Source organism: Sceloporus undulatus, chromosome 6 (genome assembly GCF_019175285.1).
Source record: "Sceloporus undulatus isolate JIND9_A2432 ecotype Alabama chromosome 6, SceUnd_v1.1, whole genome shotgun sequence".
Lineage (NCBI taxonomy): Eukaryota > Metazoa > Chordata > Lepidosauria > Squamata > Phrynosomatidae > Sceloporus > Sceloporus undulatus.
Window position 1 is genome coordinate 4450465 of NC_056527.1, and position 27680 is coordinate 4478144.

Genomic DNA, 27680 nt, shown 5'->3' on the forward strand with positions numbered 1-27680 from the left:
TACTTCAAAATATGATTTGTTGCAGTGTATGCAGGAATTACTTTTTTTTTTATTTATTATTTAATGTTTTAAATATTTATTTATTTATTTATTGGCTTTGGCCCCCCAGTTGTCTGAGGGACAGCAACCCGGCCCCCGGCTCAAAAAGGTTGCCTACCCCCTGGTATAGAACAAACTAGACACACATGGAGGATCTTAGCCAATATCTGCTGTCAATAATAGACTGGAACGGAAAGGGGTTTTGCAGCACCTTACGCTACAACTTCTTTCACACACTATGGAGTTTATCACACTGGGGCTAATTTCAACATTAAAGAGAGGTTAAAGCGCATTTAAAGCATCCCACAAATAAAGCAAAAATGGCAAGTAATTGTGTGAATAATTATCACACACTATTGTGCAAATGAAGTGATATTGGAAATGCATTGTCACTGAAATCCCAAAGGTAAAAAGATGCGCATCCATGCTTTTTTTGACCATTTTAATGGCGGGTTTTGTGCGACGTTGTGTGAAATCATTTTGCATAATTATGCAACTTTTCTGAGATATTCACAGGATAAACTCCCGATCTCCTTCATGTGATAAACTCCTTTGGAAACTTATGCTACAACCTCTTTTGCACAATTAATCTCAAAGGTGCTACTGGTATTCCAGACTGGTATTTTTGCATACTGGTATTCCCGATTAACCATAGTTTGCAAACCACTATTCCAGACTAACATGGCTATGCCTCTGAAGTAATAGACTGAGGAGAGTAAACAAAATGAAGCTTTAGCCAGGAAATGGAGAGAAGCTCCTATCAGTAGAAAGTCTGATCAAATGGAAACTCATCTTCTTATCACCTGTTACTTTCTTCCAGAAAACTTGAGTTTGCAAATAGAGGGTACTTCTGTCCTGGATTCATAACTGAATCTGGTTTCAACAATGGACAAAAGTGGGTACACTATGCACCCCTTCATGGGGAGGTCTAATAAGGGCATACTCAAGAGTAGGATTACCAGATCTCAAGGCCTGGGCCTGGCTTTCCAGTTTTTCATGTGTCATCTCCAAAGGGGAGATAAAGCTGCAAACTCTCCAGTTTTCATGGGCTCATATCCAGACAAGAGGAAAGGATTATTAAAATAGAGACTTGCTACAGTTTGCAAGGCTTCATTGATCTGGGGCTGCAACTTGCAAAGATTGTCGAGTGGGTTTATGCACTTACTTAGTTAGCCTCCCCTTCCAGTACCAGCACTCACCCTCAATGCTTGTCATGCAACTTCTGGCTAGAAACAAGTAGGCTCTTGCCATCCACAGATTTAAGCATCCGCAGATGGCAAGCCCCATTGTTCTCAATGGGGGCACATCCTTGCAGCCGCATTAGCTGCCACACACACATTACCCATCATAGGAGACAATGCAACTTGAGGTCCCCCGCGGATATGAAGAGTGGACTGTATTAAGTGTTCTTTATCTCATCTCCATAAGTCAGTGAGAAGAGGTCATCCCTTCACTTCACCTTGATCTGGGATTCGTCTCCTAGGGTACATCTCCACTGCAGAAATAATGCAGTTTTGATATCACTTTAAGCACTGTAGCACCATCCTATGGAATCCTGGGATTTGTAGTTTTACAAGCTCCGTCACCTTCTCTGCTGGTGCCTTGCCAAACTACAAATGCCAGGATTCTGTAGGATGGAGCCCTGGCAGTTCAAGTGATGTCAAACTGGATTATTTCTACAGTGCAGAAGCACTTTTAATTTCCAGAAAGGAAAATATGTTCTTTCTCTCTGTGTTTGAATGATCAGTGTCTCATTTTTTCTGTTATAAATCCTTGATATAATTTTGCTGCTAAACCCTTATGATATTTTTCCTCCTTCTAACACAAAAAACATTAGTAACCTCGTACTATCTGCATCTTGCACAATTTCTTCAGCCTAAAGCCAAGATATGTTCTATCTGTAATCAAGTGGTGCTCATATCGTGTCCTTTGTCAATCCAGTTGATCATGGTGGCTTTGTAACATATTGCTTTAAATAATCTCTACAACAGCAATCAACCTCTTGTCTATTCAGTTAAAACTGATATGATTAACTTATGATGAGCCAGGAGTAACTGTAAGTGGTACTTAATGCATAATGACATTGCCCAGGACCATTCCTAGATCTCAGGTTTTGGTTTTTAACATTTCAGGGCCTGGGACAATCCTGGATTTGCAACCCTGATCAAGAGTATAAACTTGTCACTTCATATCGTTTCCCACACCAACGCCACAATCCGTCATCCCATGGGTACAATTTCATAAGCCCTGAAAAAAGTTTGTTTTCATTCCGAAATGGCCATTACATAATCTACATGTGGAAGCAAAGCCCTGCCTTTGCTACTTTCGTTTAAAAATAGCACCCAGTGTGAGAGTCCTACAAGATTGCTAACTATTATTTTTTGGTGTGTGTAACCTTTTTGGTCATTAGTGAAGGGATTATCCTGCCCATGCTTTGATCTGACGTTTAAACATTTTTAATGGACCAATGTGGCTGTACATATTAGGCCAATTAGCTTTGCAGCTTTGTTTTTCTGGTCAATTTCTTTTGTAAGGTCAGTTTCTTTGGTACGTTTACACTGAATATTGTTTTTATTCTTATGGGCTCAAAGAGCCTACATTGCCTACTTAGGGTACATCTACACTGTAGCAACCATGCAGTTTGGCACTACTTTAACTGCCAGGTCTCTTTCCTACAAAATCCTGGGATCTGTAGTTTTGTGAGGCACCAGCATTCTTTGGCAGAGAAAGCAAAAGACCTTATAAAACTACAAATCCCAGGAGTCCATAGGCTGGAGCAACAGTATCTAGAGAGATCTTGTAGCATCTTTGAGACTAACTGAAAGAAAGAAGTTGGCAGCATGAGCTTTCATAGAATTAAGTCTACTTACTCCAAATGCATCTGAGGTGGTAGACAGTTTATTTTTATTTTTTAAATGCCCACAATCCATTAAAAATGTCCAAAACATCATACAGGCCTGTTTCCCCTAAGAAAATTGATTCACAAAGGCCTGCTAGTCTTCCCCTTCCAACAGAAAGATAATAATGAAGGTACCAGTCTAACCTCTCTGGGGAGGGAGTTCCAGAGTCTTGGAGCAACCACCAAGAAGGCCCTCTCCTTGGAAAGACAGACAAAAGAGCCTTCCTAGAAGAATGCAAAACCAGAGCAGGTTTGTATGAGGAATATATGGTCCTTCAAATAACCTGGATTTGAGCTGGATTTAAACATTCTTGCCCTCTTGTGATGAGTGTTAGTGTGAAGGAACATTTTTCCATTTTTGATACGTTTTTTGGCAGAGTACAAATATATATATATCTGTAGAGCTGTGCATATTTGACTGAAAATTAGTTGCAGTTGTTTCTCATAAATCTCATTCAATGCTGTAAGTGAGGATATTTCATATCCTTTTCCCCAAACAGCCTTCGGGGTTTCTTTCTCCCTTCAGGTACAACATTCCAGAAGGGAAACTCTCAGAAAGATCTCTGGGATGCTAATGAAGTAGCCATTTAGAAGCATCTAGAGTTCTGTATTCTAGAACTGCATGAAATGTAAACCGAGGGTTGTGGGATGCTTTCAGTCTGCACTCTAATGCGCAGATGACATGATCCAAGGTTGCATCAAAACTGTGGCCCTCTGTGAATTTAACACCAGTTGATTCATTCATTCTGCAGTGCATTCAGGAGTAGTACAAGTCCTTCAGGAGTTGCAATCAAAAGCATCTGGACAACCAAAGGCTCCCATTATTTTGAGTGGCTCTTAGAATTTCAAGGTTAGTGTCATCTCAGGCCCTGAGGTTTTAGGGCCAAAACCTGAAACCTAGGTCAATATCACACTACGCTGTTATAGCACTATTATTCCACTTCAACTGCTTAGGCGATTACTTCATACAGATTTTTCCCATTCAGCAAAAGGGATGCTTTGACTACCATCTCCTCTTGGGAAGAGAATAGAAGTCCTAGGACATCATGTGGAGTGGCATGGAGGAAGCCATTACATTCCCCAACCATTTCCCCTTTCTTTTGGCATGCTGTAATCTCGTATGTAGCAAAGTGGTTTCAGCATTGGACTATGACTTTGCAGATGAAGATTCAAATCCTGGCTCAGCCATGGAAATCACTGGTCAGGTAACCTTCTTTTCACTTCAGAGGATGGCAATGGCAAACCCTCTGTGAATTGTTTTAATCCATTATAAGGGTCGGGTATTTGGAAGGTTTGGTGCTGAATTGGTAGGACATTGTTCCAACAGTTTGCACCAGAACCAGGGATTATGCCTTGCATCACCCAAACCCCTTGCTGTGGGAATGTGGGAAAGATGGGGTTTTGGCCCATACAAACAGGGCCTAAGACAAGCTGTGAGCAATGGTGTTTGGTATGGAATGCATCTTGCTTAATGACATCAGCAGGAACCATTCCTATGTCTCAGATTTTGGTCTGAAAACCTCAAGATACTCAGGACAATGCTGAACTGGCAACCCTACTTGCTTGTGATGACGGCCACCAATTGAGATGGCTCTGAAAGTCTTTCTTCTGGATTCTCCTTGGCCACAGCCCATTTCTGCCAAAAGGTAGACATTTATTTGGGGATCAGTGGTGTCACCCTCCTTTAGGGTGTCACCTGGTGTGGCATGCATCCCCTAATGATACCACAGATTAAAATGGAAAGGAGAGACAGAGTTTGGTGTCATAAGCACACTGGTGGCATGACACCCTCCAGACTCCAAAAGACCTCTCCTTGCAGTTTCATGAGTATATGATGGAGTTTTTAGTGACTGAATTTTACACTGAGGGATGGTTCAGAGGTTACAGGAATGTGACTTCAATTTATATTCAAAGCCCCTCATTTCTGTATGCCAGGCATCCTGAAAATGCACATACCTCAGATGAGATAGTTCAGATGAGATTGCCAGGAAGCCATCTTCCGACTGATCTGACAATTAAAACTGCCTCCTGGCATGCAGCTGGCATTGAATTCTGAAACATCCATGACTCTGAGAGCATCACAGACAAAAAAATTGCCAAGTCTCGTTGAAGTGGGCACTTGATAAAAGGAAGAAAGCGATTTATGGGTCAGTAAATAAAAAGATACGGATGGGGAGGAAGGAGGATGGTCAATGCTGTCAGGCAACAAAAAGAAACTTTCCTCCTCAGCTATTATCTAGGTCAGATAGAATCATAGGGAAGAAACTCCAAGGACCATCCAGTCCATCTCCATTCTGCCATGCAGGAATACATAAAACACTCCTGACAGTGGCCATCCAGCCTCTGTCAAAAAACCTCCAAAGAAAGTGACTCCACCACTCTCTAAGCCAAGGAGATGTCAAGAACCTAATATACTTCAGGACCTGCATCCTCTTATGAACAAGTTTCAGGGGGTGTTTGGGGAGACAGTCTGTGATATCTTTCAAACTATACTCTTCTAGCAGTTTGATCCAGGGGTGAAGCTACAAGGGGGGAAAGTGGGGGCACTGCCTTCTAAATATGAATTCTGCCCCTCCATGACATTGGCTCCCTCTCTCGGTGAAGGCCCAGGGTAAAATATGAAACCTTCTTGGAGGCTACAGCCTGCCTGGCGGTGAATTTTGAGGCAAAGGGATGCCAACTCAACCATCAATCATAAAGACAGATATGTGAAGAGAAGGCTCGAAAGTCTGTTGCCATAAGAGGGAGGAAGGGATGGGGGAGAGGTAGTAGGCGTATTTTGAGGCCCAGCCACATGTAGTCTGGATATCCTATAAATCTCTTCAGGAAAAGGAGTCCGTGGGATCTAAGCTCCTCTGGATTTTCATCTCTTTCCTCTGCAATAAAAAAAAAAGAATGCGAACTGGGCTGCCATCCCAGAATGAAGAGCTTCTTGGAATGCCAAAACACTGTTATGCAGCAATGGCACATGGCAGAATTGCACTGATTGACTTACAGCAAAATAAAGTTGTGCAAATATAGGGTTACCAGACAGAAAACTGGAATGGGCTCTTGTATCTTGAATGGTTGTACAGGACAGGGAAATTCAGCAGGAAACGCAACCAGGTGACAAGCAGTTCCTGCTGAAATTATCTATTCTAAATAACCATTAAAATGTCTGGGGACCAAGCAACAAACCACAGGCTTCCAAAGGATGGGACTCCTTTAGCATAGATGTCTCCCAAACCTCTCTGTGTTTGACCTGAGACCCTTTCACACTATGCAATTGTAGTACAGTATATATATTCTACTTAACCACCATGACAACATCATATGAAATCGTGAAGTTTGGAACGATACTAGAGCTCTCTAGATTGGTGTCACCCGGTGCAATAACCCATTGCAGTTAAAGTGGTGTCAAACTGCAGATGCAGCCTTTGCTTGGAAATCTAGGCTCCTAGGGATAGTTTAGGCGTTAATTGCTTCAGAACCCATTTGTTTGTCTTTCTAACAGTCCACGTTATCTGTAGAACTCTTGTCCAGTAGCACATTTCAAATGAATTGACTTTCTTCCTATGAGCTTTCTTCACTGTCCAGCTTTCATAACCGTATATAGAAAAATGGGAAATAGGATGGCTTGGACAACCCTGGCTTTAGTATTCTGTGAAATAGCTTTACACTTCATGATCTTATCAAATTCCTCCATTACTGTCCTTTCAAAGCCTAGTCTTCTGATTTCTTAGCTGCTGTCTCCATTCTCATTAATGAGTGAGCCGAGATAGGGACATTCTTGAACTATTTCATTGTCTTCATTGTCTTTTGCACTTTTGCACTTACTTCTGTGACTTTCTCCAGCAATCTTTCCAGGCCTCTCCTATATTCTCTTAGTAGGATGGTGTCGTCTGCATATCTTAAATTGTTGCTGCTCCTTCCTCCAATTCCCCCCCTTCCTCCGACTCTAATTCTGCTTTATGCACAATATATTTGGTATACAAGTTCAACAGATAGGATGGTAAAAAGCAACCTTGCCTGACTCTGTTGCTAATTGGAAGCCATTCTGTTTCTCCATATAGCCTTTTGTTCCGAGTACAAGATTCCACACAGAATGCAGTCATAGTTCTATAACTGTCTCGTGTGAAGAGATATGGGATTCATCAAATTCCAAAACACCCCCTACAACTAGTTTCTTGGTTAAACAATATAGTTAATGATGGGTATTAGATTTTTATTTCAACTCCCACACGCCTCTGACTTATGGGCCAGCCATGTGCTTATCATCTGCTCTGTGTTTTCTGCAAAATCCCCTGGAAATATCTGGTTAATATGAGTTAGACAATTTCTCAAGAGATGCCACAGGAGGAATGTCTCTCAGGGAGGGATCGGAGGAGCCGGGAAGTTGGGGCAGAATGTTATCTTTCTCGCTACACATTACACTGAATCAAAATGCTGTCTTTTTTTGGCATCTGAGGCATTTCCATGGCTGAGCAAAGGTCTGTCGGTCCTTGTCCAGGGTAAGAGAATACTAAGCATAACAATAATAACCATCTTTCCTTTTTCTCTCTCTCTGGGGCAGTTGGGTTGTAAATCAAATAAAAAAATTTTCCCCTGCATGCTTTTTGATAAATTAATATCTTGAGTGATGGCTTCTTGATGATTTTTGAGGGAGAGCTGAGAAAAAACTGGCATGCATGTCTGGAATGGGAGACTGAAAAAATAATGGCAGTGAGGGTAGAAGAAGGGAGTGAAAAAGAAAATGTGGAAATGTTTCACTTTGGCCAGAAAATAAGACGTTTGCTCTCTGGATATCCCTCCCCACGAGAGACCCAGAGTCCCCACCATAGTAGTGACCTGACAATGTCAAAATGACCCTTTCCCCCCCCCCCAAAAAAAAAGGGAAGGAAGACGTGCAAATTCTGAGGAGAAGGGAATGTTCTGGGAAGCAAGACATACAGACAAAAATAAATATGCCAGTTTCCTCGCGTCCATTGCTCTATCTTTCTTGGGCTGAGCTTTCTCCATCTTGTCAGAGTTTATGACCAAGATCCTACATTGTGATGGTAGTTACACAGTGGCTGTGCTACACCACCCTTCTGCTGAATATTGATATTGTGCAAGCGTTTACACGTCTGTTGGAGTCATTTGTTGTTTGTTGCTATCTTCAAGTCATTTTCAACTTATGGCAACCCTAAGGTGAACCTATCATGGGGTTTTCTTGGCAAGGATTGTTCAGAGGAGGTTTGCCTTTGCCTCCCTCTGAGGCTGAGAGAATGTGACTTGGCCAAGTTCATCTAAGGGGTAGAACTGGACACAGTATTCCAGGTGATACCTAACTGAAACAGAATAGAGTTATGCTACTACTTTCCTTAATCTGGGCACTATACTCTTGTTGATGCAATAAAGGACCAGCTTTACTCTGACCAGGCCCAGTCTTTCTAGACCTAGATCTAGATCAGTGTTTCCAATACTCAGGTCCTCTAGGTGTTTTGGACTGCAGCACCCAGAAGCTTCAGTTATCTTGGCCAATGGCCTGGGATTCTGGAAGCTGAAGTCCAAAAACCGAGAAGGCCAGAGTTTGGGGATCACTGCTTTAGATGCTCTCTTCATTTCATATAAGAATGGACGCACTCCAGAGTCAGCCAATTTTTAATTCCTCTAGAGTTCTGGAGGGCCAAAGGAAACCATCTTGGTTGCTATTTGGGGTAACAAGAAATGGTCTTATGTCATGGCCAGTTGCCTTTGAAGCTTTGTTGTTGTTGTTGTCGTTGTTGTTGGGGTTTCTCACTGTTCAGGGATGAGAGACCCTCCCTCCCCAAACCAATATATTGATTTGTAATAAAGCCTTTTAATGTATTTTCAACCAAAACCTGGTTTATTTGGCTGAGAAATGGGGAGGCTGGTGAGGTCTTGGGAGGTGTTTGGGACACCATAAATCCCATCCCTCCTTTAGGACTGGAATCCTTTTGTTAGTCCTACCTAAAGTAAACCCATTGAACCAATTGGATTTATCTGTATGTTGACTTACTGTGCAACAATAGCTTTGATGGGCCTACCCTAGTTGGGATTATTCTAGAGGATTTGGGTCTAAGACATCTTTGCAATTGAACTCACTCCCCAAAGTGACTCCAACATGTGCTGATCTGGGTCATTCTCCAGGTTCCTCCACTGACCTTCATAGGTTTTCATCTTTTAGTCCATCTCACACAACCACCACACATGCACACACACACAATTAAACTATTTATGTTTTGACAAAAGTTTCCAGAATCAATTAATTTGAGACATAAAAGCAGCTCAGCTGGCTGAGCAAGGGATGTTTTCCCCTTCGGGGGAGAAAACTTGAATAACGTCTGATTTAATTTTATTATTAAGATTTCAGAGTGTTTTAAATAGACTAGAAGAGAATGTTGTGTTTACAAGCACAAATTCCAAGCACACAGCATTGCTACCAGATGTTTGCACAAGAACAACAAAGAACAAGGAAGAAGAAAAAGAAGGCCATGGACTGTTATCTCAAAGCTTTGGGGGTTGGGAGGCAAACTGGAAGGCCAACGCTCCTTGTTGTTGTTGTTGCCCTTGAGCCAACCCGACTCATGATGACCCTGTGGATGAGGCATCTCCAAGACCCTCTATCCTCCACTGCTCTGCTTAGGTCCTGCAAACTCAGGTCTGTGTCCTCCCTGACTGAGTCTATCCATCTGGCATGTGGTCTTTCTCTCTTTCTGCTACCCTCCATCTTTCACAGTACTATTGTCTTTTCAAGTAAATCATGCCTTCTCATAGTGTGTCCAAACTACGACAACCTCAATTTGATCATCTTGGCTTCCAAAGAGATTTCAGCTTGACCTGTTCAAGGACCAATTTGTTTGAATTTTGAGCTGTCCACTGTATTCTCAGCACTCTTCTCCAACACCACATCTCAAATGGGTTGATTTTCTTCCTATCCACTTTCTTCATTGTTCAACTCTCACATCTGTACATGGTGATGTGGAATACAATGGCTTGGACGATTCTGACTTCAGCATTCAGATATCTATCTTTACACTTTACACTTTGGATCGTGTCTAGTTCTTTCATAGCTGCCTTTCCGATTTTTAGTCTTCTTCTGACTACAATCTCCATTCTGAGCAATGTTTGATCCAAGGTATTGGAAGTCTTTAAGTGTTTTGATTTCCTCATTGTCTAAGTTGAATTTATCTAGATCCTCCACAGTCATTATTTTTGTATTCTTTATGTGCAGAAATAATCCTGCCTTTGCACTTTCTTCATTGACCTTTCTTAGTAATTTGTCCAAGTCTGTGATGTTTTCTGTTAGTAGTATGGTGCTATCCACATCTCTTAGATTACTGAGTGCACTGCATTTGGGGCAGCGGTGGATGGATAGCAGTAGGATACCACTTGCATCTTTGAGAGGTCTTTGTGTCAATTTTCTGCTATGGTCATCTCAGAGGTTTACAATTAACGATAGAAGGAATATAAGAAGCTGTGATTATGGAATTATAGTGCTAGAAGAGATCCCACAGCCCATCCAATTCAACCCTCTTCTGTCATGCAGGAAGACACAATCAAAGCCTCCCGACAGATGGACCTCCAGCCCCTGTTTGAAAACCTCCAAAGAAGGAGACTCCACTACATTCTGAGGCAGTGGGTCAGTTCAAGAGGGATATCAACAAGCATGCTGAGGAGGGCAAAGAAAATGGTTAAAATTCTGAAGACCACCAAGCCCTATAAGGAGCAGCTTAGGGAGCTTGGCATCTTTAGCTTGGAGAAGAGAAGATTAAGAGATGACATGATAACCACGTTAAATATTTGAAGGGAAATCATACTGAAAGATGGAGTGAGCTTGCTTTCTGCTGCTCCAGAGACTAGGACCCTGAGCAATGGATCCAAGCTACCAGAAAAGAGATTCCACCTAAATATCAAGAAGAATTTCCTAACTATATGAACTATTCAAGAATGGAATGGCCTCCTTTGAAGGGTGGCAGGTCTTTCTTTCTTTCTTTCTTTCTTTCTTTCTTTGGAAGTCTTTAAACAGACGTTGGTTAAACAGACAGGTTTTAGTTGCAGATTCCTGCATACAAGGGTTGGATTGGATGGCTCTTGTGATCTTTTACATGGCTAAGATTCTATGATTCTGTTCTTCTGTGGTTCTCCACCACCTAATTTTCTTTATTGCTTTTCACAATGCAGGAGGGAATCAGTTCCATACCACGATCCAAGCAGCCCTGTCCGTATTTTTTGTGTCTTTTTTATTACCTCTGACTGGAGGGATATGGTCCCTGTTAAAGGTTGCTGTGTAATAGCTTTCTTATGATGGCTACAGGATGCCCTGCCATGTTGTTCTGCCGCTGCCTTCATCCTGCTCCAAGAAATGAGGGGAAAAAATGTTAATAGTTTATTTCTGCTTGAACATGTGCAAATTCCGTATCTGGAGAGGTTTGGCGAACGCCAAGAGAAAAACAGTGCGATCTTGATACGCCCCTCTTCGCCGCATTTCAAACAGTTTCATCGTCAGAGAAGTCAGCTTTGAGACAAGGACAACAACACTGAGGGAAGAACAAGAAAGGAGAAGAAAAATCCAAGAACAGTTCAAACATCTCCTGAGTTTCTCCCTCTCGCCATCCAAGCTCCCTTTCAAAGATCTCGACTTCAAAGACTCTGCGACTGTGCGCTCAGAGGATGTGGCGGTATTCGAACACATGGATGGAAAGTGTTTCAGCTTTGATCGCTATCAGATGTGTATAGAGAAACAACACATATTAATTCAGGCTCAGAGTGGGAAAGAGAAAAGGGGGGGGGGGAACCGAAGTGTTGAATGACTGTCAGTCATCCATTTCATGAAACCATAGAGCCAGGCAGGAGCAGAAGGATTTGTAAAAGGGACAAGCATTCGGTCTCTTCTGGGTTGACAAACTTCACAAGCCATATTCTAGATCTTTCCAAAAGTCTGCTCAGTAATGGCTGGTGGATCCCATCACTTTTAGTGAGGTGATGAATCAATGCCAGATTAGATAATGAATCTATTTTGGGGTACTGGATGCAGTCCCTTGGCTAGCTCCCTTCAAATTCAAACTTCCCAACTGCCATAGAAGCCAGGCTGGCCAGAGTTCCTCCTTTTTCAGGACCTGTCCTCCATTTCAACCTTCCCTCCAGGAGCAATTCCAAAACATGGAGCATGACTAAGATGCACAAATGTACATTTCTATAAGTGCTTTGAGCTTTCGTTTCGTCATGTCCTCCATTTTTCTTGAATGTCCTGTTTTGCGGTGCCTTGCCCTCCTTTGTGGTGAGGACATCTGGTCACCCTGATGGAAGCCAGTTGTACCTTAGGTCTGATCATGCTATGAACACATCCTTGATGCATATTATGACTCTAGAGCAGGGATGAGCAACATCTGGCCTTCCTGAACTTGTTTTTCTTTGTTGTTTTATTCATTTATAGCTTGCCTCTCCCCACACACAAATGATTGGGACTCAAAACAACCATTTGTTGTTGTTGTTGTTGTTGTTGTTGTTGTTGTTTTGGTTAACTGGCTTTGAGTCGACTTTGACCCATGGTGATCCTATGTGTGAGAGAACTCCAAGTCAGCCTATCCTCAACCACCTTGCTCAGCTCCTGCAAACTCAAGGCTGTGGCTTCTCTGCTTTTGTCCATCTGGAATATGGCCTTCCTTTTTGCCTTTTGCCCTCTACTTCCCCAAGCACCATAGTCTTTTCTAGCGAGTCCTTTCTTCTCATGATATAGCCAAAATACAACATCCTCCGTTTAGTCACCTTTGCTTCCAGAGAGAGTTCAGGCCTGATCTAGGACCCATCCATCGGTCTTTTTAGTGCTTCATGCTATTCTCAGAACTCTTCTCCAGCATCACATCTCCAGATTCAAGTCTCACATCTCCAGGCAACCTACAGATTATTAAAAGCAGAATAGACTGAAAACAGAGACCAAAATGTTGTTGGGGAGTTACGAGTAACCATGAGTTTGTCATTTGTTTGTCATTGTTGTCGGTTATTTCCAACAGATGATTGCCCTAATCATCTGTTGAATCTATAGTGGGGGTTTTCTGAAGCTGAGAGTATGTGACTTGCCCAAGGTCATCCAGTGAGCTTCCACAGCCAAATGAAGATTCAAACCCTGATCTCCAGAGCCATAGTCCAACAGACAAACCACTGTGCCACACTGGCTCTTCCATTCATACATGTTTGCCTTCTTCACCATGCCTAGGAGTTAGCCTAAGGAGCACAGGGAAGGCATGTGACACACACACACAGCTTGCCACAACTAATACAACTTCCTCACTGTGTCTGGTAGTACTCATTTGGTGAGCCATCCAGGGATTTTTAGCTTTTGGGGAGGTGTACAAATGCAGAAAATAAATAAATACTACAGAAACATTGTGTAACAAGTCTGGAAGTATTCAGAACCGCCATCCAACATTCTCCCACTGACAGGGCCTGCAGCTAGCACAGCTGGCTAAGCACTACTAGGCTTATTGGAGCTGAAGTGGTTTGATTTTGGAAAATGAATTGGAGGATAAATGGTTTTGTGAAATGTGTCCCACATGTTCTTATGCTGCTGCTTCAAGATGCTTGGTATTGTTGTTATGTGCCTCCAAGTAAACTCTGACTCTTTAGGGTGCATCTACACTGTAGAAATAGTGCAGTTGGACACAACTTTAACTGCCATGGCTCCATCCTCCGGAATCCTGGATTTGTAGTTTGGTGAGGCACTAGCCCTCTTTGGCAGAGAAGGCAAAATACCTTGTAAAAGCACAAATCCCAGGATTCCACGTATTAGAGCCACAACACTTTAGGTTCCAGACATTAGGAAATAAAAGCTAAAAACACTAATACAAATATAAATTCATTTAATTTCTTTTATTTACAGCCACCTTCCATACATTGTATTATGTATTCAATGGTGTTTTTAGGATGAATGTATCTTCATTAAAATGACTTGTTGGCTTGCAATGTACTTAACAGAACTCTGAGCAAGACAAATGCTCAAAACTGTACTTTATTAGCAACAAACCCTTGACTGAATCTACATTTAAATTATTCCTTTTATTTGTCCATTGTAATAATAATAATAATAATAATAAAAGCTTTATTTATATACCGCCCTTCGAAACATCAGGGCGGTTAACAGCAATAAAATATAACAATACAATACAGCATAATAAAAACAGTACAATTAAAACAATAAAAGAACTTATGCCAGATCACCAGCTGCTAACAGAGGGGGGGGAGGGCATTCAGGGAGGAAAATCAGGGGTAGGCCTGCTCGAAAAGAACGTTTTCAGCCCCTTCTTAAATTGGGCCAGGGAGGTTACTGAACGGAGCTCAATGGGCAGCGAGTTCCAGAGGGTAGGGGCCGAAGTGGAAAAGGCCCTTCTGGTGGTAAAACTAGTCTAGCCTCCGGAACTCTTAATAGGTGCTGCCTGGTGGATCTGAGTGTGCGGGGCGGATTATGCTGAAATTAAGGAGGAAAAAATCCTTGCATTATGTCCTCAAGCAGCCCATTGTCTAAAACGTTTGTTGTCCTTTTCTCCTCTGAGAAACTAATGCACCCCGAGCTCCAGGTGTAAGTCTTGCCTGCTGCTCCTCCTGGGAAAAAAGGAAGGATCAATCCTCTCCCGTGTGATATCTTCCTTGCAGTGAGGACAGACTGCCAAGGAGTCAAACTTCTCAAAAGGGACCAGATAACATGGTGTTACTCAATGGATTTCTTAGTCATGCTCAGAATGGAGGACATTTTGGAATTCCACCTGGATGAAATGTAGGACATGTCTAGGAAAAGGAGGGTGTCTGGTTATGCTGGTCAGTACTCAGGTGGAATGCTGTGTCCAGTTTGGGCTACCATTGTTCAGGAAGGATACAGACAAGCTGGAAAACTTTCAAAGGAGGGTGACCAGGATGGTGAAAGTTCTGAAAACCAAGTCCTGTGAGGAACACTTGAGAGAAGCAGGTATAGCCTGGAAAGGAGAAGACTAGGGGCCTATCTACACTTGGAGAGAAAGTCCAAATGGATTCTCCATCTGTTCTGCCCTGCAAATGCCCCAGTGCCACCCCACACTTGCTTTTCTCTGCAGCAGTTTGCTTACATGTATCCTTGTAGATGTTGTGGTCCACCGCCACTGCCCAGAAACCTGTCCTAATGTCAGAGTGCACCACCAGTAATGGTGCCTTGAAAGTGGGGAAATCCTCTGTAAATGTTGTTCCAGGCAGGGAACTGACCTGGACGTTGGTAAATGGTGGCACATGCCAGGCAGCGGTCAGTCCAAAAAGTGACCCCATGAATTTCATAGGGTTTTCTGAGGCAAAGAATACTCAGAGGTGGTTTTTCCAGTTCCTTCCTTTGAAATGAGGGCATTGTAAATGAACATTGCCAATAGAATAGAATAGAAGAAGAAGAAGAAAAGCCATGAAATAAATCATTTTCAAACACAGCCAGAAATGTTCCTGAAAAATGGAATCATTTCAACTCAACTCTGGTTGCTCAGCATCCATTCCACTGCACGTTTTTGTCTCTGCTATGAATATAGCTGAGGATATATAGAGGTTTGTGGATACGGACTCTGTCCAACAATGGTGTGACCCCCCCCCCCCATGGAACGGAAGGATAAGCCTCAATCATAATTTGATTTACTGGAGTGAAATTCTAAACACTTTTAGCTCTTGGGAGGTAAAGGGCAGAGGGAAACGATGAACTGAGATGTTTGGACCAATGACGGCAAGAACAATTTAATGGATGGGGGAAACCAAGGTTGCTTTTATGGCTTACATAACCACCACAAGTTGAATGGGCCAAATGGGTCTGCAAGGGAGGTCATGAACCAAGAAGCCCAGGGTTGAGCTGAAACCACACACACTTCCTCTGCAGCAATTTTGCGGGTATCGAATGTAAAGAACCAAGGGAACATGGTGGTTAACATTTTGGCGGCCCATTCCAGCCTATTCTCATTCTTCCAGTGGCCATTCAAAGTTGAGAAGATAGACTTTACTCATGTATTGCACTGGCTTCAAGCCAACCCAATGAGCTGGGGCTAATGGTGAACTGCTCACATAAGAAGATACTGCATGCTTCACATGCAAATATGAAAAAGTACAAGCACCTGCATAACCCAGAGTAAAATGGATGCAAGGTTGCACCCAGGTTCTAATAGGAGTCTTCACAGATTCTAGCAAGTCAGCCTGAAAGTCTGCAAAAGGTCCTGGCAAAATGATAAAGTCCAGCTAAGGTGAGTTTCACTGGAAAGTGTGAAGGAAAGGTCGTATTTACCACCAGCCTGGATACATTAGATTAAAGGTGGACAAGGTATGACCAATGGGCCATTTTTGTGGCCTTCAAGGGCCCCTAGCACTCTGGGGGATATGAGGCCATGTTTGTCACAGTCCCCAACCTCTGGACATTTTAAACCCTTTTAAAAAACAGGTAATGAAGTGGAAGCAATTTCTCCATAAGTTCCTGTTGTAAAAAGGCCATTCCTAAAAATGGTCCAGAGAAACAAAACATGTTTTTATGGTGGAAGGTACAATGGAAGGTACAGCCCTCCAAGTTCTCCTTGGAGGCCATGAGCTTGGAAAAGTTAGTGTTTCACACTACAGCTCTCAAAATATCCCAGGCAATGTGGTCCAAGTTTCCATGCTCTGGAAGGAAGGGCATTCACGCCACTGTTCTCTGCTGCCACATGGCCGAATTAATGCAGTTTGATGCCACTTTAACTGTCATGGCTCCATGCCATGGATTTCTGGGAGTTGTAGTTTGTCGTAGCACCAGAAGCCTCTGGCAGAAAAGGCCAAATATCTCACAAAACTACAAATCCCAGCATTCCATAGCATGGAGCCATGGCAGTTAAAGGGGTGCCAAACTGCATTAATTCTGCAGTGCAGATGCAGTCATTGATAGTACTGGAGTTCCACCAGTGGGCACAATATACTGTGGAAGGGTGTACTGGGGGAGACCTCTTTGCTGTGACACCTCAGTTATGGAATACCTTCTCCTTAAAGAAGGCATCACTCTGGGACTAAGTAAAAACATGGCTTTTTGCTAGCTCTTTTTGTCTTTTCAAAACCATCTTAAACAATTTTAACTGCTTTACATGGTTTTGCTTTTTCTGTCACTGTTTCTCTGAAGATGCCAGCCACAGATGCAAGTGAAATGCCAGGCATAAGTTATTCCAGAACACAGCCACATAGCCTGAAAAACCCACAAAAAACTGCTTTTGTTTCCTAGATTGGTCAACATCCTATTAGCCTCTTGAAATGGCTCTCATGGTTTTAAATTGCTTTCAACTGGCAAGATTGATTTTATTATGTGCTGTGATCCTTGGATCGAAGGTGGGTTAGAAACATTTATAATTAGTTAATTCATTCTGGCCAGTTGACACTAATAGTATTTTTTAAATAAAAATATGTTCTAGGGCTTTTGAAAAATGTTCCTTAAATGGTTGTTTTTTCACTCATGTTGGGGGAAAAGAGTGATGTGTTCAAGGGATGGGCCTTGGGTTACCAGTTCAGGGTGACTATCCTTAACTTGGCCTGTTGTTACGCTATTGATGGGAAATCGTTTGGGTGGAGGACTGGCTGGACAAAATAGTTTCCATTTGCTGTGAACCCAAAGATTAGGGGCACATGTAATCCCGCAAATTGGAGATCTGGGAAGGGAAAAAGGGATCCAGGCACGCAGGAGGAATTTCAGCAAAGTGTACATCACACGTCGGGTGATAAAACATCTGGAAGGCATTACCGGCCCGATTGCTTGTTGAAACACAGCGCAGAAATGAGTTTCAGGAGACACATCGTCAGCTTGAGGAACCGAGCGAAGTGATGATGGAGAGGCAGAGGGATGTGTAAATGAGAAGCATGCAGGCCCATGTGGAAACTCTGCCTTGCGGCTCTAAGTGGACTTGACGTGTTTTTTACGTGGGAGGTGGGAAGGTGGGAAGGTGGGAAGTGTTTCGTAGGCCTCATTACCCATGTTCTAGAGACCAATGCATTTCTATATGTTGGACACAGTTCCCTTCTTTGGCTATTGTTAAGCAAGGGAAGGTTAAGTACCATGAGATGTCCATTCTAGTTAGATCGAGGACAGAGCGGACATCATCACCATTAGAAGACCACCAAGGCATAGGAGTTTCCTGAGCAAAATAAAAATAAAAAGGATGGAACTTATAGTGTAAAATACAGTTGGCCCTCCATAGCCACAGATTCTGTATCCACAGACTCAACCATCCACAGATTGAAAATACATTTTAAAAAATCCCCAAAGCAAACCTTGATTTTGCCATTTTATATAAGGGACCACCATTTTACTATGTCGTTATGTTTAATGGGACTTGAGCATCCATAGATTTTGGTATCCACAGGAGGTCTTGCTACCAAAACTCAGTGGATGCCAAGGGCCCACTATTGATGATGAGACCAAAGCAATTGTGATGAACATGTGATAAGTGGACAGAGGGATGATCCTCAGCCAAGATGTCTGACTGACTTAGCAAAATGCACTCAGGCTTGGTTTCAGAAGCAAACAAGCAAAGGAACTTGGACATTTTGGGACTACAGCTCCCTGAATCCCTCAGCCAAACTGGAGCCATCTTTACCCAGGGTAAGGTTGTGCTAAGCCAGTTCGGGTTCCCAGATCTCAAGGCCAGGTCCCTCTTCTCCAGTTATCAAAGGAAGGGAAGGTATCTCAGAGCAAGAATGCTGCCTAGAAATATTTTACTCATATGGTAGACTTGGAGATTTTGGTTGGAACGTTATACTCTGTGCAAGTGTGATTGTTGATTCTTAATGTATCATGCTCAATGACATCACCTGGCATGTACCCTTATAACAACAACCTTGCAATCAATTCTTCTTGCGACTTCATAAGCAATCATTCCTAGATATCAGGTTTTGGCCCTGAAATTTCAGGGCCTGGGGTATTCCTGACCCAGCAATATTAAAGCAAGGTCAGTGAGTCATCTTATCTGAGATCCTGTTACCACTGCAGGGCAGTGAAGTGCCTTAACCCATAGTTTGGACTATGGTCCCCAGAATCCCCCAGTGCAGCAAAAGAGAAGCTTTCCTACCTCTGGGAATGGGAATTTAGGAGTTGAGGTCAAAAACCTTCCTCTTCACTCCATGAAAAGGACAAAGAGAGACATAAAATGGAAGTTTGTTCCTTCCATCATCTACCCTAGGGGTGGGAATCATGCATCTCTCCAAAGGTTGTAAATCCCAGCATTCCCCCCTTTGGCCAGAGTAATGGGAGTTGCAATCCAACAACATCTGGAAAGTGCAAATTTGATAAGCATGCCTTCTAACCCATCATCCAAGTCATTGATAAAGATGTTGAATAGCACTGAGCCCAAGACAAAACTCTGTGGCAGCCTGCTTGTCACTTCTCTCCAGGATGAGGAGGAGCCCTTTTGGGTTCGGTCAGTCAACCAACTACAGATCCACCTGACAGTTGCATTGTCTAGCCCACATTCTAATAGCTTTTTAACAAGTATATCATGTGAGACCTTACTGACATCACAATACGCTACATCCACAGCAATCTCTTCATCTACCAAGCTTGTAACTCAATTTTTTAAACAGGGAGATAAGATTAGCCTGGCAGGATTTGTTTTTGAGAAGTCCATCTTGACTTTTCGTGATCACATCATTCCTTTCTACTGACTGTCTATTTAATGATCTGCTCTAAAATATTTCCTGTTATTAAAGTCAGGCTGATCAGGTGACAATTGTTTGGGTCCTCTTTTTTCCCTTCTGACCAGGAGAAGGCTTGGTTGGAAGGAATGCACAGAGAAGATGGGTTTGGGAGTCAATGGACAGGGGACATGTCAAAGTTACATATGTGCAATACATCTCCCAATCCAGAATCTTGGCCACCAGATCATTCTATTGGAGAACCAAAGTGCTGGAGCTAAAACTGACCAGACTCTAGCCTCCTTGTGTCCATGATCAGGTGGTCCCCCCTCCAACTTCATTTTCCAGTTCCCAAATACAGGGAAGCAAGCATGTCTCATGAAAATGTACACCCATTTAAAAAAAATGTTGTCTTCCCTCCAAGCATGTGTCATGAAAAGCTTTCATTACAACTGCACATCTCCCATATGTGCAGATTTATGGAAATGGACCTGACATTTATTCATTTTTCCAGTCTGACAGTTGCTGTTAAACCTTTTTTATCATTATTATTATGGGTTTCTTCTTCCAACAAAGAAGGCAGTTTTTACAGCTTCAAAAGCTGAAAAGGACTGGGCTTTTTCCATTGTGTTAGATAACATGTTTCCCATTTCTTCCATGAGAAGAGAAACAGGAAAGACGGAGGTGAGGGTTGAAATCAAAATACCTTCTGCTTTGGATTATTTTCATAATCTGGAACATAGCGATTACACTGTAAGTGTCATATCTCAATCTTAACATGGTTTGGGTCCAAGTTATCTATGGGATCGCCTCCCCCCGTATAATCTGCCCTGGAACTCAAGTCATCTGGGAGAAAATTTATTTCAACTGGCCAGAACTGGACTGGTAACTCTCACCAAGAGGGCATTTTTGTTGGCCGCCCCTGGACTGTGGAATGACCTGCCAGGAGAGATTCAACAGCTGGGTACACTGCCTGAATTTCAACCAGTATTAAAGACCTATCTCTTCCAGCAGGCCTACCCAGTCAATTTTAAACTATGAATTTTAAATTGGGATATTTTAATTTTATGTTGGATGATTTTAATGTGTTCTATCTCTATGGGTTTAAATGTTTTTTGTGTGTTTTGCTCTATGTTGTTTCCTGCCTTGAGCCTTGGGGACAGGCAGGTAAGAGATTGCTGTTGTTGTTGCTGCTGCTACTATCATCATCATCGTCATCATCATCATCTCATCATCTTGGAAGCCCTACCCACTAATCCCAGAAACTGATGGGATGGAGAGAGCAGTTCTGTACCAAGTGAAGGACACCGTAGTTCAATCTATTACCCATCACCACTTCCAGCACTATGAATCCATTCTACAGAATCCTGAGATTTGTAGTTTGGTGAGGCACCAGTGCTCTGTGGCAGAGAAGGCTAAGACCTTGTAAAACTACACATCCCAGGATTCCATAGAATAGATCTGCACCAACTTCTACAGTGTAGATCTGCCCAAAGTTCACTTCACAATTCACTGGTAGTAAATTTTCCCTGTTCCAAAGAGAGGACATCATCTCCATGCTGGAATGCCTTACTTTGTGGAATCTGTGAGCATGAAGGATCTGCTGCTCTCAAAATTTATGGAGATCTTTGCATAAACGCCTGTTGACAATTGCAGCTGAGTTTCTACTTCATGGTTTATCCACCAATGTGCTTGCTGCTGATTCTCTTCTTGTGCAGCCCAGTGGTACAGTGAAGGCACCAACAAATAGTAACACACAATCCAAGTATCCACGGGATCTTGTAGCACCTTTGAGACTAACTGTGTAAAAGGAGTAATAGCCTCGGTCCACTTCCTCAGAAGTATTTATATTGTAATTATTTTTTAAGAAGCACTCCATTCTAGGTTTGCCCTTGCAACTTTAAAACAGGTTTTTTTTTTTGTGTATGTATTAATGTCAATCTGGGCCCCTCAGAGTCCCCCTTTGTTTTAATTCTCCTAATTTAGAAATGCTCTCAGCTGGGAATTTCTCTTTTTCTCCTCCCCATTCCCAGGAATCAGTTTCATGAAAGCCTTTCTCTTTCACCTTTGCCCTGGCACCTTCCCATATGGACTGCCTCCCATTGCTCTTCATTGTGCCCCCCCCCCCCACACACACACCATTGCAAATTCTTCACCTCCTGAAATTTGCATTCATGGTTTTGGAGGTTTCTCAGCTGTTGCTGCGTTCCCTCCCCACTGCCACTCTCAACAGTGAGCCAAACCATACATCTTCAGGGGCTTTTGCCTTCTCTTCCTATGCCATGCTTCCACAGATCTCCTTCACTGCCACAACTTCACTGGCATCCACTGGATTTCCCCTAAATATCCACCCATTTCAACTGCCTTTCCCTGGAAATGAAGTGCCCCAGAACAGAATGTGGCTGCAAATCCACTAGGATTGTGCTCACTCTCTTTCCCTCTGGTCATTCTCCTGCAGGCCAAAGACCTTCTCTGCCTCCCAGAATGCACTGCAACATCCTAAATCTGTTTGATGGCCAATGCTACTACAAGGTCACCAACAGCACTCCATGGCCTCAAAGCTGGGTCTCTTGCCAAGAAGTACATTTGCTTCAGATTAGCTCCCACATACACACACACACAAATATACACAGTCTCTTCCCACCCTCCACACAAATACACCAGTCCAACCAAACCTTATTTTGCTTTAGTTATGCAGAAAGGATTGGACACTTTGTCCCCAAAACTGGATTGCAGGACATCATAAAGGCAGCTGTCTGTTATCATCAACTCATGTCTCTGCTTTGAAGACATGAGTGCAGGTGTCCTGCTTCTGAGGTCAGAATGAGGTGCCCAGAAACCGATTTCATGCTGGGTGCCTTGTTCTGACCTCCGAAGGAGTAACCCACAGCTGAAATGCCAGCAAGATGCCCATGCAGAAAGCCGTTGCAGGAACCAAGAGCTCTGGATCTTTCAGGAAGATCTGGAACAAGAGGTTTGTTATTTTACTCTGTTTTCAGGATGGTATAGCCTGGATCTGGAATGTGCCAGATGTCATCTGGACTGCTCACACCAGAACTGGGGTTTGGGATATGCATTGTCCAAACAGGTTAATTCAAGATCGGGGGGAAACAGGCCTTTGGCCCATGCAAACAATGCCCAAATCATGACATTATATTCCCCCACCTTTCTGTGAATGAGTCTGAAAAAATGGAGAAGGCATTTTCTCCCAAATCTAACAGATTCCATATGACATTACCATGAAGCAAACTCAGACAGAGGACAGTGCTTTCCACTCTCACTCCTGTACTTTTGCAGATGAGCATTTGTCCATGACTAAAAGCTCAGTTTGTGTGGAAGTGTACCATATCCTACACCCTTGTTTGTGCTCCAACCCTCTAATGACAGATGATGTCAGATGATGGAGTTCAGAGACATGGAATTCAGGTCTACATGACCATATCTATGTGGCCATTAGCTTTAGGAAGTGTTGATGATGGTGGGATGCCTAGAATTGGAGGGACCTCAGTGGCAATCTAGTCCAACTTCCTATGATGCAGGAATACACAACTAAACCCTCCTGGGAGATGGCCATCCAACTTCTGTTTACAAATTTCTGAAGAAATAGACCCTGCTATCTTCTAAGGCAGTTCATTCCACTGCTAAACAGCCCTTCCTCATGTTCAGGTGCAATCTGTTATTCTGACATCTCTCAATCTTTTCCAAACATACCCAAATCCCTAATCAATCCTAAGGGCTCATTTTTCAGACCTTTCACCATCTTAGTTACCCTCCTCTGGACACGTTCCCACTTGTCAATAATCTTTTTAAATGGTGGGGTCCAGAACACGACAGAGTACTTCAGGTGATGCCCAGCTTCCTTTCATTTGGGCACTATACTTCTGTTGATGCAGACTAGAATTGCATTAGCTGTTTGTTTGGTTTTGCTGCTATACCACACCACTGATTCTTTTTAACTTGTGGCCACCAGGCTCTCCTAGATTTTTTGACATCTATTGCACCAAGCTACATATCCCCCCTCCTGTATTTGTGATTTTGAATTTTGCTACCCATTTTTCCTTGCTGAAATTTATGTTAGTATCCTCCCTGTTGAAAGCCAGCATGCTGTAGTGATTTGAGCATTGGACTACAACTGTGGAGACCATGGTACAATTCCCCACTCAGACACAGAAAGTCACTGGGTGGCCTGGGTAAATTACACACTCTCAGGTCCAGAAAACCCCATGATAGCTTCAGCTTAGGGCTGCCCTAAATTGGAAATGACTTGAAGGCACACAACAACAACTTCACTCCTGTTCTCCAACCTCCTAAGCTTAGTATGAATTTTGATTCTGCCTTCTGAGTTATTACCTATTCCTCCTAGCTTGGTGTCATTTGCAAATCTGATGGATATGTTCTCCATTCCATCATCTAAATCATCCCTTCCCACTTCTCTCCAGGATGGAGTCCTCTCACTGTCTAAGTCATACCATGCACCCTTTCTCATCTGGCTGGCCATTTCCCACCCACCATCCTGTCCCACCACTAATTCATTCCTTTCAACTAAGAATTGACTGGGTGTTTCATGGGAATGTTTACAAAGGAGAATACCATTCTGGGCATTTCCTAGAACCATGTGTTTTTCATTTGGCAACATCATGTATGCGCGCAGACACATTCTGTCACACGCACACACACGCACAAATTAAAAATGCATCTTGTGGCATTTCCAAATAAAAACCTCATGGAACAGACGCTGACATACTACATAAAGCCCTGCCCTTGTGGTATTTTGGGAAGGGGGGGGTAAGGCAGTGCAAAAACATTTCTGGCATGCAAAGGCACTGGGCGGCTGGATCGTATTAGCAGCAACCTTTAAAAGAAAATGAAAACTGGAAAATGCAAACTGTACCTGGAGGTAATTGATCAAAAAGAGGAGTGTAAAGTTTGGATGGAGTAGCCCTGAGCAATACAGAATTTGCACATGAGAAAGCTCATTTGCAGATCAGGAGACAGGTCAGGACTCTTTCATACCCTGTTAACAATTGTAGATGGTGGCTCCTATGTCTGTGAATCAATTAATCCATTCTAGGTTTCCATCTGAACTTTAAAGAAAATGTCCAAGAGGCTGAACTTATCTTGGAAATAAAATTTAGGACTATAATCAGTTCCTTTATAGTTCACACTAAAACCTGGCATGGATTCACTGACTCCCATGAACACCATCAACTCCTACAGTGTTTCATGTCATTTTCCCAGCTTGCTTTGGATCCAACACTTGTCCAGAACTGCCTCCCAAGCTTTAATGGGAATACTGGAGATTCCATGTCTGTGCTGAATTCAAGAGAAGATGATAAGACCACAACTGGACAATTCAGAGCTAGGAAAGCCACCCACCAAAATCCTATTAGTATCCTGCACCTGTGTAAATTCCTTTACACATGAAGTTGTACTTTTTTTGGCCATTGTACAATGGGCCTATTCAGTTCCCAATTGTATAAGCACAGTTTTACAACTGTAACCATTTCATAGGGCCCTGGATCTCATTGTTAGTCCCAGCTACAGAAGATCCATTGAACTCATTTGTTTTACCTATGTGTAGACTCATCATTCCCGGTTATGTCCCCACAGTCAGATGCAGACTGATGACATTACCTGCTGAGATCCGTCTGGATCTTCTGAAGGCCTCAGTGAATGATGTCAACAGTTTGCATCTGGGTACAGAGGCATAGCCAAATGCTTCCTTCTTATTTGGATGCCACTTGGATCTTCAGGAGTGGAAGTGCAGTTGCTAAATACTGAATCATCTAAGGAGTCCACAGTGGTTGGTTCCTAGCCAACAAATTGTGAAAGTGCCAAGTTTTATTTTAGTTTATTGGAAGATGCTGGGTCTTAAAATCATTCATTGTTGCTGCTGTTGTGGATCTTGAAGTTGTTTCCCAACTTATGGCAGCTGCAAGGTGAATCTATCATGGGGGTTTTCTTGGAAAGATTTGTTCGGGGGGGGGGGGGTTGCCATTGTCTTCCCCTGAGTGTGATTTGCACAAAGTCACCCTATACCAGTGATGGCGAACCTTTTAGAGACCAAGTGCCCAACAGGTGTCAACTGGAGAGGGGGGGCAGGACTTCCAGGGAGTGGGAATTATGGAGGTGGGACTTCCAGGGGCAGGACTTCAAGAGTGGGACTTCTGGGAAGGGGAAACACACAAGAAAAAAATGGAGGACCTGACCAAATAAAAGCTCAAAACAAAAAGAAAACAAAAAAGCAACTCATATAAATATTAAATCCATCCTTCTCAGCCCTGCTCAGAATGAAGGACCTTTTGGAATCCCTCCTGGGCAGGCAGTTGAAATGGAGGACAGGTCCTGAAAAGGATGAGGACAGGTCTGGTCACCCTGAGCTAAAAACACCCCCCCCACACACACACACACATATACCCCTTTCCAGGATGGAGACCTGCCTGGTTACCCTCCTGGAAAGAGTCGTAGGGAGGTTGATCCTCAGTCCAACCCCATTCCAGGACGGATCTAAAAAGACCGCCCCCACACACAACCCTTTCCAGGATGGAGAGCTGCCTGGTTCACTGGAAAGGGTCATGGCAGGGGTCAATCTTCTAGCCCTTTCTAGGGTGGGAAGAGTAGAGAAACAGAGAGCTCCTTTCCTCCACCCCTCCCACCCTGGAAAGTCTTTCTTCCCTGTGCGTATGCTCCACTCTCGTTCTCCCTCACTCCTCCTGGCTTCTGTCGCATGCCTTGAGAGGTCTTTGTGCGCCCTCTCCGGCACACGCGTCAAAGGTTCGCCACCATGGTCCTATACATTTCCATGCCTGAACAGAGATTTGAACTCTGGTCTCCCAGTGTCAGAATTTTATCACAAAAAGCAGCAAATTAGAATTAAAGCAATTTATTAGTGTATTTAGCTAGCACTTATCACATGACATCATGTCTATTCAGTTGTTGCTGTGCAGTTCTTTTGTTTCTGTAGTGCACCTTTTCCTTGATGCAGAAAACCCATCAGTAGGTTCTCAGTCTTGCTGCTGTTCCATTATTCCTCCTGGTGCAACAGGTCCCTTCCATGACAGTAATGATTGACAGGAGTCATGCGGCATGACAGCGTGCAATTCTCCTCCTCTTCTCCCCCTAATCACTATTCCCAAGCAGGCTGAGGTGGTTTTTTTCTCTATGCCTTTTGGTTTTATTTAGTTTTATATTTGCTGTGATTGCATATTGACAGCAAAAGCAGAAGACAAAATGAAATGAACAGAGTAAAAACAGCCTCAGCAAAGCTGAGCACTGAAAGGTATGGAAGACAGGGTTATGGAGCTGGTGCAGAAGGGATCATGGACTTCCAAAACAGCACATTCACGTGACTACAAAGAAGTGTGGTACTGACCGTTTTCAAACCTGTATATTCTCGTTCGCTTCATTATCACAATTGTTCTGAAAGTGAAAACTGGTGTGATAATATCCTTAGTCCAACACCCAAACCACTATACCACATTGGGTTTCATTCATAGGGTCACCCTAAGTCAGCCAACTTGATGGAAAATTACAATAACAATACATTTCTCAATCCACAATCTCAGCTACTGTTTCCCATTTCTGAGAAATCCTACCCACTTTATATCCAAAATCTCCTGACTGTCTTTTCTTTTGGTTTTAATCACTTTTCCAGCCATTTTCAGCCAGAGAAAGAAAAGCCCATTCCCTACAATCCCCCAAAGCCCGGAACTCCAGCAGCCTGGCAAAAGTCTCTTTATGCTACTGGAAGTAGGGTTGGCGAGTGTGGTTGATGGTTTCCATCCCACCTTTCCATTTTTTTTCTTTCTGTGTAATAATACTGTGCTAATCCACTGCCTACAGCTTTGAAAAATGTACCCAAGAGGGACCACAAATAAAGGCAAAGAAATGTGTGTGTGTGTGTGTGTTTAAAAAAAACTATGATGGAAGCATGGTGCTCATGCTCAAGGCAAACAAATACATTGAGCAAATACTCTCTTTTTTCCCCCTTCTCTTTTTCATGCAATGGCCTGCCAAACCTACAGCATGCTTATAATCTGAGAAAGTGATGGGAATTAAGTCCTGTGTATGTTGGCGTCCTGCATCGGAGGGCTGCCTTGATTTACATGAGGCATCACTTCTTTCTAAGAAAAGT